Below are 14,590 nucleotides of genomic sequence, written 5' to 3' on the forward strand. Positions count from 1 at the left end.
AGCCGCAGGTCGTGTACTCTGTACATATTGATTTGTTTAAGCCTCACACCCGTATCGTGGGGGTGTTACAGTTCCCGTAGACCCAAAGTAGAACAGAGGTGCAGAGAGAAGTAACTCGCCCAAGGTCAGACAGATCCTTGAATAGCAGAGGGGGATCTCAGCCCACGGAGTCTGGGAGTGTGTGGTGCTTTCTGGCTGCATCTGAAGCAGCAGTTTGCCTATTTATTTAACTCAGGCCTCCATGAGCCCATGTGGTGCTTTTGTGGAACTAAAAACAGATGCCCCTTTCTCATGACCCTTTTCTGCCATCTGCCAGAAAATTGTGGTCATATGTATACACAAATCTACAGTGTCCTAAGATGGGACTGCTTCCCTGAGGGGTGGGAGTGGAAGGGCGGGGGGGGGGTGGGGTTGTGCAGTGTACAACCTGCACAACTGTGCACAGTTACCCAATATTTAGCAAATATTTCTCAAGTGTCTACTTCAGAGATCTTCAGTAAACAAGATAAACCAGTAAAATATTTACTATATCAGATGTCAGTAAGTGTTCTTAACAAAGGTAAAGCAGGAGAAGAGGGCTCATGGTGTAGGGGGTTGGGCTTGCACTTTTAAATAGAGTGGTCAGGAAAGGTGAGGTCACTGAGGTTGACGTTTGTGTAGAGACCTGAGGGAGGTTAGGGGATAGGCTGTGTAAGGTTTGGGGGGAGAGCAGTCCAGGGAGAGGGAAGAGCCAGTGCAAAGGCCCTGAGACAGGTCGGTGCCTGGTGTGTTTGAAGAATATTGAGGAGGCCCATGTGGTGGGAGCAGGGCAAACCAAGGGGAGAGAGCAGGTTATGAGGACAGAGGGTACCGTGGCACATCTAATGGGGCCTTGTGGGCCACAGAAAGGACTTTGCTTTTGCTGTGAGTGAGACAGGAACCTAAGGGTTCTCAGCCGACGAGGCACGTTAGCGGACTCAGGTTCTAACCAGATGCTGGTGGGGTGGGGACAGAGAGACCAGTGGCAAGAACATCCAAAAAATTCAGGCGTAATGTGAATTTTGAGTGAATGAACGGATGCTTTCAGCGAAGCGGAAGGAGGCATTTGCTGTAGCAGAAGCTCAAAGGAGAGTTTCGGAAGGTCTGTCCCAGGCACCACAACCGCCCCCCATGCTGGTTCCCCCTTGCTTCCCTCTGGGCACAGAGTGGGGTCTTGGAAGGAACCAGCCACGAGAGAGCTGGGAGCCCAGCTTCCAAGCAGACCCGTTCTGTGACCAGGGGCATGCTCAGTTTTCACTGTGTAACATAGGATAAACAGGGGCCTTGAGGTGGTCAGTACGTATTTGCTACTTTGCCTTTTTTGAATTGTGAAATAAAGGGTCCACGAATACTATCATACATGTTATTTTTTCTTTTTCTGTTCTTTTCTTTTCCTCTTTTTTGTCTTTCTTTTTTTTTTTTTTTTAATTTTTATTTTTTGAGAGAGAGAAAGAGACCTGAATGCATGGAGGAGGGGGAGGAGAAGCAGAGGGAGAAAGAGAGGATCTTAAGCAGGCTTCATGCCCAGGGCAGAGCCTGATGCAGGGGTTGATCCCATGACCCTGAGAGTCGAAATCCAGTCATGTAGCTGACTGAGCCATGCAGGTGCCCCTACTTTTTCTTTTTTTATATTGAGGCATATTTGACACATGAAATATTAGTTTCAGATGTGCAAGGTATTGATTCGTTATTTCTGTGTACTGAGAAATGAGCACCTCTGTATGTCTAGTGGACATTCATCACCATACAGAAATAACTTTTTTTCTTGTGATGAGAACTTTTTAGATTTTACTGTCTTAGCGACTTGCAAATATTTAGTATATTATTACCTGTAGTTACTGTGCTGTGTGTTATATCCCTGTGAATTACTCTAGAACTGGAAATTTGTACCTCTTGACCCCCTTCACCCATTTTGCCCACCCTTACCCCATAGATACTTCTTTTATTTTTGTAATTTCTTTAAAGATTTTATTTATTTGAGAGAGAGAGAGAGAGCAAGCACATGCAAGCAAGAGAGCACAGCAGAGGGAGCAGCAGGCAGAGGGAGACGCAGGCCAGGAGCCCAATGTGGGACTTGATCTCAGGGCCATGGGATCACGACCTGAGCCAAAGGCAGACACTTAACTGACTGAGCCACCCAGGCGCACTCCCCCATAGATACTTAAAAAAAAAAACCCAACAGCTTTGTTGAGATAAAACTTTCATGCCATACAACTCATCCATGTAAATCATACAGTTCTATGGTTTTTTCATACATTTGCAGGGTTGTGTAACCATTCCTAATGTCAATTTTAGAACATTTTCCTCTTGAAAAAGAAGCCCTGAGCCCCTTGGTTGTCCTCTCATCCCTCCCGTCTGCCCGACGCCTGGCAACCGCTGATCTAGTTTCTGTCCCTGTGGACGTGTCTATTCTGGACATCGTGTGTGGGCGGAGTCATAGAACAGGTGGTCTTCCGTGTCTGGCTTCATTCACTTTGCACGGCGGTTTCTCCATTCCTCTGTGATGTAGCATGGGTCAGGACATCATTCCTGTTTCCTTGCCAGCCAATACTCCACTGTGCGGATGAACCCGCAGTTTGTTTCTCTGTTCATCCGTTGATGAGTACTTGGTTTGTGACCACCTTTGGGGCTGTTAGGAAGCATTCTGCTCTGAAAATCCGCTTGCTGGTTTGTCCGCGGTTGTGTGTTCTTACTTCTCCTGGGCGTCTGTCGGGAGTAAGATCGCTGGGCCATGGGGTAGCTGTACATTTAACATGCATGAACAACCAGCACGGCACACAGTTGCTCCATTTTGCATCCTATCAGGAGTAGACAAGGGTGTGAGAGTGTTTTCTTCTCTTCTGGGGGATCTTTTTGTTGAATTGTACAGAAAGGTGCACACATCCTAAGTGTGCAGCTGGGTGAATTTTCACAGGTTGGACACACTCATGGAACCGGCTCCCAGATGAGAAACAGAGCATGACTGACCTTGCTCCCTGACCTCCGCATCCCGCACCCCCACCTCACCGGGAGCCTCCGTCCCCATTATAATTCCACAGATATGTGTTGCCTGGGTTTGTACCTGACATATCAAATCCTATGGTGGTGTTTTCTTTCAGTCCGTGTCGTGTTTTTGAGATCCTTCCGTGTGAGTAGATCAGTCACGGGTCCTTCCCTTTTCACTGCTGGGTAGTATTCCATTATGTGGCCATACCACAGGGCATTTGCACATCCTCCCATTGGTGGGACGTCTAGGTTGTTTCCATTTCAGGGGTGCTGTGAACATTCTAGAACGTGCCCTCTGGTCCCCATCTGCCGTTATTCATAAGGGCGGAATTACACGGAGAGTAGCCCCAGGCTCTGTGTGACACCAGGTAGAACTTACCTGTAGGCTCCCCTCCCTTCTTGACGCCTGCGTGTCCCACATCATGTGTTCTAGAATCCTTCCTCGTTGAGGACTGAAAGCCTTGGTTGTGGTCCTTGCTGCTGGTTTTAGCTCTTTCACACTTAGTCTACAGACTTAACAGTTGTTCTCTTTCATGGTACCTGGATGCTGGACACCCGTGCGGTCATTGTAGATGGGGAGGCACTGCGTGGGTTTGGGTTTGACCTGGTTCACAGGGGGTGCTCTTGCCCCCTAGGGGGCATTCTGCACATTTGCCCAGAGTTCTGGTCACCCTCCTTGTTGTGGTGGCTCCTGGCATTGAGTGGGCAAGAACCACGGGTGTAGACTGTGACTGGAGTAATCTGCCTCCTGGGTTGGTGCGCAGGGTGGGTGAGGCAAACAGGTCCTGTGGAGTGTGCTGCACTGACGTGTGGAGCTGTGCCCACCTCTCTTCCTCTCGCTCGCCCTCTGTCTCTCCAGAGTGCCCTTCCTTCCCGCACCTCCACCCCAGCTTACTTCTGCTCACTTCCCCTCCTCTGAGCAGCTCTCTGTGCTGAAGCCCAGACTCACCACCCTCCCCCACAGATCGGGCTCATTGGAGCCCACAGGAGCCCACAGTTGTCACCCGAGCTGTGACATCCCCCCACAAGACCTCTCACCTCCTCTCCAGCTCACACTGACAGGTTTCTTCTGGGTCCCGTGGGCCTCCCTCCCATCCTAGTGGCCAGTCCTCCATTCTGAGCCCAGCTCCATGGGTCTCTGGCCAGCCTAGGCATGGGTCTCCCCCCAACCCCGCTCCCTCCCCCAGCCCCTGTCAGTGATGAATCAGGCGCCTACACTCTTCAGCGTCTGCTGTGGTCACTGAGAACGGTCCCCCTCAGTCATTCCGTCAGAGTTTACACAAAGTGAACAAAACAGGCCCAGCATTCACCCCCTCCTGGTGGAGACAGACAGCAGATAAGATAAATCACATTTACAGCATGTCAGATAGTAATCAGCGCTGTGAAGGAGAGCAAAGTGAGGAGGTGGAAATGCCCAAGGGGCGGGTAGGGATTGTAGCTGTATACAGAATTGGATTGAGTCTCGATGGGATGACAGTAGAGAAAAGGAGGTAAGGGCAAATGCCTACCAGACAGGAAGCAGCTCGTGCAAAGGTCCTGTGGGAGGCATGCACCTGGTGTGGTAGAGTGTAGCGAGGGCACTGGTGTGGTCAGAGGGGCGTGGATGAGGGGCAGAGGATGAGAGACAACAACAGGAAGTGGGGGCAGATTTACTGGGGAAGGCAGGAGCCCCGGGAGGGCTCTGAGCAGAGGAGGGGCGCAGTCTGACTGGGGTTCTGATGCGAGCCCTTTAACTGCCATGTGGGGATGAGAGGGCAGGGTTAGGGGGACAGAGGGGACAGAAGCTGATAAGGCCACACAGGAAGGCCGAGGGCTGCCTTGCCTTGCTCTAGAGCTGTGCGGGGCCGGCACATCCCAGCGTGTCTGAACTTTCATTCAAGTGGACCCTCAGAGGTGCAGCTCAGGCCTCAGGAAGTTGGCCAGAGCTGCGCCCCCAACACTTTCAGGTTCGTTGAAGACTGTTGAGGTTTTTTATTTCTGTAATAAAGTCTTAATTTTCAAATAGTTTTAGATCAGAAAAGCTGCAGAAGTGGTGCAGAGCTTTCGTGTAGCCCGTGCCTGGTTTTCCCTAATGTTCACATCGTACGGTGTTACCGTGAAACCAGCACCGTCCGTTGCCATCACACGACTGGAGAACATACTCAGATCTGCCTAGTTTTCCCCTGATGCTCCTGTTCCAGGATCCCGTCCAGGAAACCACACTGCGTTTAATCATCATGTTTCCTGAGGCTCCTGTTGGCGGTGACAGTTTCTCAGACTTTCCTTACTGTTGATGACCTTGTTGGTTTTGAGGAGTACCGGTCGATCGTCTTGGAGACTGTGCCTCACTTGGGGGTTTGTCTGATGTTTTTCTCATGATTAGACTGGCAGTTAGGGTTTGGGAAAGGAAGACCACAGTGGTGAAGTACACTTTTCCTCACGTTATATTAAAGGTACTACACACTGTCAGCTTGATTTATGACAGGTGATACTGACCTTGATCACTGTGACTGAGGGCACAGTACTTTTGATTTTCTGCTCCTGGCTGTGAAGATGGTAAGCGTTCGACTAAGTGTAGATATATTTGCACGTGTCGACTCATTTCTGTGCTCGCAACTCTTTGGGGTGGGCGCAACTTGGAACCTGATTTTACAGAGAAGCAAACTGAGGCACAAGGAGGTTGTAGTAGCTCACCCAAGGTAACACATCAGTTAAGTGGCGGAAGTGGGATTTGAACCCAAGAGGTCTGTTTACAAAGTCCGGGCTCTTTGCCGTCATCTGTTTATTACAAAGTACATATATACACGTTATGTGACCATCACCTCCATCTAATTTCATTTAAATGGAATTGCATGATATGTGAGCTTTTGTGTCTATACTTTATTTTTAATCTTTGGTCTCTTTTTGAGCCCTTTTTTGTGCCTTCCATCTCTATTATGAGGATTAAAGTCCATGGTGTAAGATATATAAGTCAACTTAGTCTGGAGTGTATGCTCAGGCTAAGGGGCATCATGCTATCTGTTTTGGGGATCCTGTGCCATTCCCTGAGCACCTCACTCTCTTGACCACTTGTCACCTTTGCCCAGTGTCAATCTATATATCGATTACCTGTCCAGCTGAATCCGTTTTATCTCCGAGGTTAGGGAATAAATAGAAATTGACGTTCTACCAATGGAATGGAACAGAGAGCCCAAGACGAGAGGCAGGCATGTGTGAGCATATCATGAGACACGGTGGGCTCTGGCCAGACCAGTGGGGAAGGGGGAGACACAGTACATGGAGCTGGCGCCAACAAAGTAGTCCTCCGTATGGAAAGAGATGATTTTGGATCCCTACCTCACATCGTATACCCCAAGATAGTTCACGGATTCAAAACTCTTTAGAAACTCTTTAGATTTGGGGTGGAGGACAGATCCTGAAACAAGATACAAAAGGCTTTTCTGTGAGAGGAAGGCTTGGGGCCCTGCGCAGCTCTGGCCTGTGTGTCCCCTGCAGCCCTCTGTCTCTGAGGCTCCAAGCTCACACGCTCGTGCTCTCTCTCTCTCTCTCTCTCTCACTCACACACACACACACCCCTTGTCCTGGGTAGGGTGCGTTAACCCAGGTAATTAGTAGCTTTGGGACCATCAGAATACCTTAGACAGAAATGTCTTCACTGAAGAAGGTGCTAGATCAAACAAGGCAGCTTGTATAAGGCTGTGTTTGCACGTCCTACATGGCTGCTCTCAATTATCCCCTGTTTATTCCAATCCCTCTCAAACTCTGCAGGGCCCTGGATTCTGCTCTCTCCCTGCACCCCCACCTCCCCCGGCCCCACCCCGGGCCGTGGATCTGTAGTCTCTGGTGCTTTACAATCAGATCCAGAATCTGGCCGGTTTTCACTTCTTCCCCTACCACCAGCCTCTCGCCTCTGGGCTGCCTGCCCTGTCCTCACTTTCTAAAATCCATTTTCCACTCAGCAGCCAGAGGGATCCTGTGAAAACCTTAGTCAGATCATGGCCCACATTGTTGAGAGCCTTCCTATCTCTTGGGCTCCTTCAGAATAAAAGTCCAGGTCCTCACCTTGGCCCACCGGGCCCCCCATCGTTTGGCCTTTGAACTTGCCTCTTTGACCCCTCTTCATCTCCTTACCATTGTTTAAGCACCCCAGCGCATTTCCACCCCAGGGCCTTTGCATCTGCTGTACCCTCTGCCTCGGATGCCTTTCCCCGTGTGTCCATGTTTCTTCTGTTCTCTTCCATATATGCTCAAATTCCTCTTATCTGTGAAGCTATCCTGACCGCTTCTAAGAGTGCATCCCCCTCCTTCCCTACCCCCTTCCCCCGCCACCTTTCTCCTCTATCCTTGCCACTGCCCACTCTGCTGTATGTCTTATGTTCTGTGGTCTGACTCCTGCCAGCAGAGCGTCCCCTCCAGGAGAGCAGGGACGTCTGTTGTCTTTGCTGCTGCCTCCCCAGTGCTGCTGGGAACGACAACCTTAAATAAAATGGAATCATTTTTTTGGCCACTGAGTGGGGAACCGAGTTTAGAAGGAACCGGAGAGGAAGCAGGAAGGCAGTGAGCGACTCCCCCGCAGCACTCCAGGCAGCACTCACGGGCATCTCTACACGGACGGTGCTGGTTGCAAAACCCAGGGAAGGGTGGCGGATTTATTAAGAAACAGGAGGAAGCGTGGTGTCTCGGAGCCACTGGGCTTAGCTGGTTCCCGAATACAGCTCCGCTCTGATGAGCAATTAGAAAGCTGTGCTCGAATCCAGGAAGAAAAGCGTTTCACTGCAGGAGGGTGGAGGGGAGGACAGTAGCTCGCTGCCAGCAGATCCTCAGGCATTCGGGGTTTTGACAGGCATCAGAAAGCCATCCAGGCCACGGTGTCCATGAAATCTGGGTTCAAATCCCAGCGCTTCCTTTTACCATGGAGTAGCTGTTGGTCTGTACGCATTTGGCTGCAAGTAACAGTTTACCTGACCGGCGCTGGCTTAAACAATATTCCTATTTAAAAAAAAAAAAAAAACAACAAAAACCTTTTTTTTAACGAATGTCTTCCCCTGTTTGGATAGACCGTAGTTTTTTGTTCACCCTGTTTTCTACTGATGACCAGTGGATTGTTTCTAGGATCTTGCTGTTATAAACAACAGCTGGGGACATTTACAAGGTTGCATACCTCACGTTGTACCTGCAGGTTACGGAAGTGAGATTGGTACGTAAGTGCAGTTGTGAGTAAGGGATACATGCATCAGTATCTGGAGAGCCTCGTTATTTACAGACGCCGTATTTGTGAATTCATCCCCTTGCTCTGTATTCATCCTTGCAAACCAGCCATCGGTTCTCCCCGCACTGTCTCGCTTGTCTGCACACATGCGCAGAGCGGTGGGGGGAGAACTTCGAGTCTCCCTGTGTGCCCATTCCTAGTGCAGATCGAAAAAGCAAACACTCTCCCTTCTTGTTTCAGCTCCCACGCTGCAAACGAGTGCCCTTTTCGTGGTCTAACCTTTAGCGCCCTGTTTTTCACATCAGTGCACTGGGTGGTGGTGATTTCCCCATTTAAAAATGCCCCCACGCCTAGGGTGAGAAAGTTGGAAAGTGCCTCATGTAGAAAACACATGTGCAGGGCAAACTTCTTTCAGATGTGAGTTCTAGTGCTGTGGGCCATGAGTTCCTTGGGACCAAATCAGTAATATCTATTAAATAAGGTGTATTTAAATGGAAACACACATAAAACAAGGTTACGTATTGATCGCCTGATGGAAATGTGACCAGAGGCTCACAGGGACCTAACCCTTGATTTCCCCCAGGAGCGATAGTTCAGGATTCCCTAATTCAGCGATCGTGGTAACTTTATAGAACATAACTACCATGAATAACAAGAATCGATTGTACGGCCTTTTTTTTCTCCTTTATATCCTGGCTGTGCTTTATTGGGATATAATTTACATGCAACCAAATGCACACATCTTCAGTACACAGCGTGATGAATTTTGACAGATCTTACTCATGTAACCATTCATTACCCAGATCCGGATCCAGCACATTTCCATCGGGGAAGAGTCCCCCTCCTTCTGTCCCTCCGCCTGCCTCCTTGAGGCCACCACAGCTCTGATTTCTTCCCACGGGTGTCACTGACTCGGAACTTCACGTGACGGGACCACACTGTGGGTGGTCTTCCTCATCTGGCCTCCTTTGCTCCATCAGGATGCATTTGGGATTCATCTGTGTTTCTGCATGGTAATGGTGGCGTAGTCCCTTTTACTGTCCACCGTGTGGGCTGTTACACGGTTTGTTTTTTCATTTACCAGGCAGTGTACATCTGTGCTGTTTCCAGTCTGGGGCTTTCGTGAAGATGGCTGGTGTGAAAATTTTTTGCAGAAATGCTTTTGTACACATTCTTTTCACTAAGGTCATAGAGTAGGTGTATGTTTCACTTAAATTAAGCCAGGTTTTTCATTCTCTTCTGGAACAAGGTGTCTAGTAGGCCATTCTAGGGATTTGGGGCAGCTCAGGATTGCCAGGCTGCTGGGATCTGACTCTTTTGACCTCCTCCCTCTAGGGTACAGAATAGTTGCCACAGCACCAGCCATTGTCATCATGCTTCACATCAGTTTTTCAAGCAGGAAGAAGGAGCAGGGGCAAATAGTCTTCCCAATGTAGGGCTCTCTTTATCCAAATGTAAAAATCTTTCCCATGTCCACAACTTAACTGCAAAGAGGCTGAGGAAGGATGTTTCTGACCAAAGGGCAAAGGCCTACGCTTGTAGTGACTCATCCTCGTGAGTGGGTACATTACTGAATGAAACCAAGTGCAAGTTCTGTTGACCAGGAAGTCAGGCTGCAAGTGGCTTTGGATAATGGGCCACCTCTTTCGGCCTCTTGCCCTGAAAGGTAACCTTGTCACTGGCTAGGAACCAGTGGCTTGTGTTCAGTATGAGAACAAGAGCCCTGGGAGGAAAATGAAGAGACAGAAGCTTCTAGAACAGATTCTCCTGGGTGTGGTCCCTGGGCCAGCAGCATCTGCATCACCTGGGAAGTTGTTCAAAATGCACATTCCCAGGCCCTGCCCCAGCCCTTCTGAGTGCAAAACCCAGTCCTTACTTTAAAAGCCCTTCGGGTGATTCTGGTGCAGGTTCAAGTTTAGGACCCAGTGGCCTAAAGCATGCACAGTGTTGTTGGAGTTTTTGTTTCCCTTTTGCTCCTCCGAGCTCCACTTGGTCCCGACCGCGAAGCCTTCCCGGTTGCCCAGTGCCACGGGAGGCCCCGTGTCCGGTCAGTGTAATTATTCCTTTTGTTCCCTTCCCCCACCCCACTGCCTGTTTCCCTCCTTCTTGGGAGTTTCCTGTTCTTTTATAAAACAGTGTTCAGGAGAAAATGTAAAACCTTTTGAGATACCTGGTTTTCTTGGCAAGCCCGCAGCTTTATAGCTGCATTTAGAACAGCGGTGGATGGTAAAAAGTGGGGGGCGGGGGGAGGCGCAGAACATTCTAGTGTGTAACTACCTGGTTAAACTAGGCTTTTAGGAACTAGACACCAGTCGCTTTATGAGCAATCCAAGTTTTATAGGGCACGCTTTTATGTTGTTAAACTAATTCAATGATTTTAGAACTCTAAAGGTCACTGAAAATAAAGATGGTGTAGATTTTAATTGCTCTTCAAATTGCTTTTTCTCTCTCTTCCCCAGAGGGGTGGGAGTGGGCGAGGAATCAACATTTTTTCCCTGTTTTCCTTTTTTTACTTTGAAATAGACACAGCATGCCAGTGGCTACATAGCCTGGGCCAAGCTCAGTCTTATTGGGCTTTCCAATGGAATTGAAAGAGGTGCCTTCTCTGGGAGGGCACAGTCCCTTCATCTCCTTTGTGTGAACTAGAAGGGAGTCCTTTCTCCAGGTGGATGTTGCCCTTCTCTGGGTCTCCCTGGTGTGGGCAGAGCCTTGGCTGCATTTGAGGCCACACTTGTCCCCATGACTTAATTCCTTTGTATAGTGAACAACCTGTGCAACTGTACATGGTGGTTTGTGTATATATATTGTATACCCAGGATACATCTAGACCCTTTTTTTCAAATGGGGAAGACCATATTCACAGCTCTGGGGTCGTAGACCTATCATTTGGGTGAACTACTATTCAATGTGCTACAGAGGCCGTGGGAAAAATCAGAAGAGGGCAGCATCTGGGCATTGTGGTAGGTCAGGTCCACTGCAGGAACTCATCACTCAGTGTTGGACCCAGCTGTGTGGGATATGAACTGAGTTTTCTATGGCGCTTCAGGACAGCGTAAGGGGAAGAAGGCATAAGAGGTGGGGTGCTGTAAGTTCACTGCAGGGAGTGTTCCCCTGAAGGTTGGGGTGGGAGCAGCTTGTCAGCCTGGCACTCTCGCATAGTTCCCACGAGCTTGGGAGCCCTTTGGCCTGGGTTCACATCCTGGCTCTACCATTCTGCTAACTGAGTGACCTTGGGCAAGTTACCTAACCCCTTTGTCTGCCTCGGTTTTGTCAGCTGTGAAATGGACACGAACCTAGTACAAGAGTTGTCGTGAGAATGAAATGTAGGAAGATGGAATGCTTAGATCAGCACCGGCCACTTCGTAAGTGCTCTGCAAACCTCGGCTTTGGTGATGAAGAGGGTGATGGAGCAGGAAGGGTGATGAAGTTTGTGTGTGGTTTGACTGATGTTTTTACTGATGGACTTGAGCTGTCATTGCCCACTCCAGTATCTCGGTGCCCGAAAGAAATATAGGAGGTGCTGAATGAATGAATGAATGAATATAGTAACATCTAAAATTCGTAACAAGCAAGGCACCCGGGTAGCTCAGTCGGTTGAGTGTCTGACCCTTAATCTTGACTCAGGTTATGATCTCGGCGTTGTGGGATCAAGCCCCACATAGGGCTCTGTGCTGAGTGTGGAGCCTATTTCAGAGTCTCTCTCTCTTCCTCCGCCCCAAACCCCCACTCACTCTCTCTCTCTCAAAATAAATAAAAATAAAATAAATTTAAAATTCGTAACAAGCAGTAGACCATTAGCACAGATTAGGTGGTGCCTGGTGTGGTGTAGAGGGTGGCCATGCGGGCCAGGTGTCACACTGCAGTTGCTGGGTCCTAGAGGTATTTCAGAATGGAGGTGTCTGAATATTTTTTTTTAAGATTTTATTTATTTATTTGACAAAGAGAGAGATTATAAGTAGGCGGAGAGGCAGGCAGAGAGAAAGGAGGAAGCAGGCTCCCTGCCAAGCAGAGAGCCCGATGCGGAGCTCGATCCCAGGACCCTGAGATCATGACCTGAGCCGAAGGCAGAGGCTCAACCCACTGAGCCACCCAGGCTCCCCGTGTCTGAGTATTTTAACCACAGGTGCAGTCAGTTGTGGGCAAGCGGGATGTTAGCACAGGCTGGGTGGGTAAATAGATGAAAAGAAAAATGATGGGGGGGCACTTGGGTGGCTCAGTGGGTTAAGCTGCTGCCTTCGGCTCGGGTCATGATCTCAGGGTCCTGGGATCGAGTCCCGCATCGGGCTCTCTGCTCAGCAGGGAGCCTGCTTCCTCCTCTCTCTCTGCCTGCCTCTCTGCCTGCTTGTGATCTCTCTCTGTCAAATAAATAAATAAAATCTTTAAAAAAAAAATAAAAGAAAAATGATGGGGGTCTCGATGTGAGTAGGAATAGTGGCCATGGAGAGGAGGAGAGGGCTCGGGGAGGTATGGGAGGTGAGTGAATGGATAAGACTCAGATGGAGTCAGGTGTGAGGTCAAGGTTGGTCCTTCATTTCTGGAGAGGGCTGTATCAGTTAGCTGCTGCTACGCAACAAACAGCCCCCAAACTATCGCTGCTTAACAGATTAGCCACAGGACGCCTGAGTGCGTCAGTCAGTTGAGCGTCTGCCTTTGGCTCAGGTCATGATCTCAGGGTCTTGGGATTGAGCCCCGCATCTGCCTTCCCACCTAGCAGGAAGTCTGCTTGTCTCACTGTTAAAGCCATGCTCCCAGTGGTCGGAATCTGGACTGCGTACAGCTGCGTACTTCTAGTCTTGCTTTGGTGTCTGTGGTCAGTTGAAGGCGAGCGAGGTAGCTCTGCTTCTGGAACCTGACTGGATGTCTACTGGGATGATGGGAGGTGATGGGCATGTGACTTTTGTCACCCGGTGAGCTAGCCCAGGCTTCATCACACGGCACCTGGGCAGAGAACAGAAGTCTGGTGGGTCTCTTGAGGTGTAGCCTCAGAAAGACACACCATCACTTCTGCCACATTCTGTTAGCCAAAGTGAGGCAGAATGCCAGCCCGATGTCTAAGGGTGGGTGACAGAGCCCATCCTTTAGAGGGAGGAGCTGCAAAGAGTATGGGACAGGGAGAAGACTGTCTGGCTGCTTTTGCAATCAGACTGATCTCTTTTACAGATCCCCTTTCCACCAGCCATGTTCCATGTTGCTGAGCCCTCACAGTTAGTCCCACACAGAGGACTGTCCTTGACCTGTGAAAGCTAGAGAAAGTTCTTGCAGTGGGTTGCAGAGAAACCTAGAAATGCAAGCTAAGTGGTCGGGTCGTGTCTGGCTGCAAATAATGGAAAACCTAATAGTGGTTTGCGTTGTAAGAATTAAGTCCAGAGGCAGGCAGTGCATGAGGAGTTGTTAAGAACCCAGCCTTCTTCTGTCCTCCCAATGGCTATCCTCTGCTGGTGGGCTTATCTGTCCTAGGTTTATTGCCTCATTGTTACAAAATGGCCACGACCGCTCCAGTCCTCTCAACTGTACTAGAAGCTGGAAGTGGAGAGCAGAGGATTTTCTCCCTAGAGGAGCTCTGTCTTTATATACTGGAAGAAAAACTCTCCCCAGGTCTGTGCCCTTTGGCTCTTCCTAGTTGCAGAATCGTGGCTGCCCTGGCTACAAGGAAGCTTAGGAAAATGAACACATGATACAAGGGATAAGAGTGCCCCTCGTGTAGTCTAATTATTTTCAAGCCGTTTGGACCTCAACCCACAGTAGGAAATACGTCCACATACAGACATACATAATTGAAACCAATCTCACAAACTGATATTTAACGCTTAACCACGGATGGTGCCTTTTAATATTTTCTATGCAGTCCCGTTCCGTTTTGCCCCATACTATTTAATTAAGAGGAAAAAAAAAATTCCTGGTCACAACCTGCTCATTTGATTTCACAACCCTCCAAGGCGTGACCCGTCCTTTGGAAAAAAAAAAAAAAAAAAAAAAGACTGACTCAGAGCAGGCTTTGTTTACATCTCGGAATTGGCAAGTGTTACCCTGCACGGCTTCAGGCTTCTGTGAGTAAGGGAGGGGAGGGCTGGGGAAGTGGGGCTTGGAAAACAACACTTGGGCTTTGCCACATGGGTTTCTCTTCCTATCTGTCCCCATTGGCGGAGGAGACGGCTGTGGACTTGAGTGTTGGTTGTCTGTCCATCCCCCACAGGGGTTCCTTGAAAACCCTCGCTGGGCAGTTCGAAGGAGCCTGTTTCTGGAGTCCAGACTCTGACTCCCGCGTCCTGCTGGGCGATCTGGCTCGTGCCTGGCTCCCGATGACAATGCAGAACTCCACTGCCTCACCAGCGCAGGAGGCACTCACGCGATCTTCTGGAAGGACACTTTGTCATTGTTGCGTCAGGGCTGTTCTCGCGA

The sequence above is a fragment of the Lontra canadensis genome, unplaced genomic scaffold, assembly GCF_010015895.1.
Source record: "Lontra canadensis isolate GAN:19392208 unplaced genomic scaffold, GSC_riverotter_1.0 scaffold107, whole genome shotgun sequence".
Taxonomy (NCBI): Eukaryota; Metazoa; Chordata; class Mammalia; order Carnivora; family Mustelidae; genus Lontra; species Lontra canadensis.